The 2,619-nt window shown below is 44.0% G+C and overlaps 1 pseudogene across 1 annotated transcript; it reads right to left on the bottom strand.

The window, feature by feature from the left end:
• Nucleotides 1-857: 857 nt before the first annotated feature.
• LOC110324573 lies at nt 858-2,150 on the bottom strand (annotated as a pseudogene). The gene has a single exon (XR_002380693.1). The product of XR_002380693.1 is annotated as a voltage-dependent anion-selective channel protein 2 pseudogene (transcript).
• Nucleotides 2,151-2,619: the final 469 nt, after the last annotated feature.

Below are 2,619 nucleotides of genomic sequence, written 5' to 3'. Positions count from 1 at the left end.
TCTGCTGTCACCTGAATTTTTAATCTTAGCCATTCTGACTGGTGTGAGATGGAATCTCAGGGTTGTTTTGATTTGCATTTCCCTGATGACTAAGGATGTATACCATTTTTTATTGTATATTTTATTTATTTACATTTAAAATGCTATTCCCTTTCCCATTTTCCCCTCTGGATGCCCCTATCCCATCTCCCCATCCCCCTGCTTCTATGAGGGTGCTTGCCCACCCTCTGTACACCATTTTTAAAATTGGATTATGTTGCTGTTGAAGTTCAACTTCTTGAGGTCATTAAACATTTTGGATATTAGCCTTCTATTGGATGTAGGGTTAATGCAGATCTTTTCTCAATTTTTAGGCTGCTGTTTTATCCTACTGACAATGTCATTTGCCTTACAAAAGCTTTTCAGTTTCATGAGATACCATTTGTTGTTAATTGTAGACTCTGGGCCATTGGAGTTCTGTTCAGGAAATTGTTTCTTGTATCAATGAGTTCAAGACTATTTCCCCCTTTCTCTTCTATGAAATTTGGTGTATCCTGTTTTACGTTGAGTTCCTTGATATACTCAGACTTTTTTATGCAGGGTGATAAATATGGATCTATTTTCATTTTTCTATGCGTAGACACGCAGGGGAGGGACCTCAGGGGGTAGGATTGGTGTGGGGTGGGGGGAGAGGGCATAAGGTCTCATTTATGTGTCTCAGATTAGAACAGACCTCCTGGGAAGCAAGTAGGGCTGTGGGGTGGTTTGAGGTGCATTTATCAGCCACTGCTGGTATAGATGTAGACAGGAAGTTGGGTGGAGTTCCGACAGGGCCGGGCATAGCTTACAACTACTTTTTTTTTTTTTTTTTTTTTCACGGTTTTCATAAACGTCTATTTCATCATCGGTGGGTAGCACATTTAACAGTTAAATACATTTAAATAATGTATAGGAGGCCGCACCACGGCAGCACTGCCAACTATAACCATCCAACGAGGAACCAGCCAATAGGTGACTGTCTAAATATTTAAAATACAGCTCTTGCTTAATCATCCTTTGATGTGATCACCTTCTGGGGGGGAAGGGGGAGCCTGCTGGTCGCATGGAAATATATTAAGGCCAAATCTTCTGACAGTCGTTCCCAGAGGTCTCTCTAAGCCTCCAACTCCAGGGCGAGCCCGAGCTTGTGGCCTCCAGCATTAAAGCTCTTCCCGTCTACCAGGGCGGAGAGTGTAAGCTTCACACCAGGCCTCAGAGTCTGAGTATAGCCCACTCCAATTAAACTAGAGTTGTTGACCTTTGCAGAAATAGAAGCAGTGGGATCCAACTGGTATTTAGCTGCAATGCCAAAACGAGTGCAGTTGGTACCTGATGTCCAAGCAAGGTTTACTGAAGTGTCAAAATCTTCACATACTTTCTGATAAATTGATCCTCCAAATTCTGTCCCATTATTTACATTTGTGTGTAGCTGGAAGTCCCCAGTCCTGTAGCCGACTGCAAAGTTACTCCTGGTCAGCTTTGACTTGGCACTGTCAAAGGTCATTTGGTACCCAGCAAGCCAGCCCTCGTAACCAAAGACAGCTGACCCATGGATGGCAGGTCCAGCAAAATCAAAGTCAACATCACAGCCAAGGTTTATACATTCCCTCTTGTAAGCAGACTTGATTTTACCACTTTTCTTTCCTGTGTTTGGTGAAAAGGTGGTGTCAAAAGTCAGTTTCAAACCTTGACAAATCTGGTCTTCAATTGCAATCTCTGTCCCCAGAGTGTTATCGGTGTTCCATTTCTCTGTGAAAGTCAGACCATACTCACACCATTTGTACTTGGTCTCCAAGGTCCCACTAACTTTGCCAGTGTCTGTATTAGATGAGCCAGATGTTGAAAATTCCACACCACTGCATGACTTCGTCTTCACATCCAGCTTCACCAACCCAAAGCCAAATCCTTTGTTGAAAATGTCTCTGGCAGCTTTGCCGAGGTCAGCATACGGTGGAGGGATACACATCGGCCCTGGGCATACTGGCACACAACACTCAGCCATGGCGAAGTCGCGGGGAAAAGGTGATCTGCGGGTGTCCTGAGGGGCGCTGCCGCCACCGCTCGGCTCGCAGCTGAGGCCACTCCGCTACCTGGAAGTTGCGCTGCAGCCACCGCGGCTGGAGGGCGAAGTGAAGGAGCTTACAACTACTTTAAGTTTCATTTCTGATTACTTTCTCCTGAAAGCTTCTGTTCACTCTCAGACCATGGTACTTCAGATTCCAATGGATCTCAGCTCTTCTAAATGCTATTTTTCATTAGAGGATAGCATACCTGTAAATTTTCAGGGTATCTTTTCGATTTCAAAGGTGAACTAGAGCAAAATTATCCGATGTAGAATTCCAGAGACAAAATTTGTCAGGCAGTTTTGATACTAAAGGGTTCACCTCAGACAGATCTTCCAACTGGAATTCGGTGACACTCAGTTTTCCAAAGGAACTTCAATATGGAAGTTGGCAAACTATGTTTAGAAGGAGTTCATGATTCAGGTAAACAAGGCCACCAGCCTCACTCACATTGGCATGATTTTCTGATTTCCTAAGACTGCTGGAATTTCAGGACATATGTTGTCATAATAGAACTATAACAACGGGAACAGGAGAG

Source organism: Mus pahari, chromosome 7, assembly GCF_900095145.1.
Source record: "Mus pahari chromosome 7, PAHARI_EIJ_v1.1, whole genome shotgun sequence".
NCBI classification, from domain to species: domain Eukaryota; kingdom Metazoa; phylum Chordata; class Mammalia; order Rodentia; family Muridae; genus Mus; species Mus pahari.
This window is presented reverse-complemented; position numbering and strand designations above follow the sequence as displayed.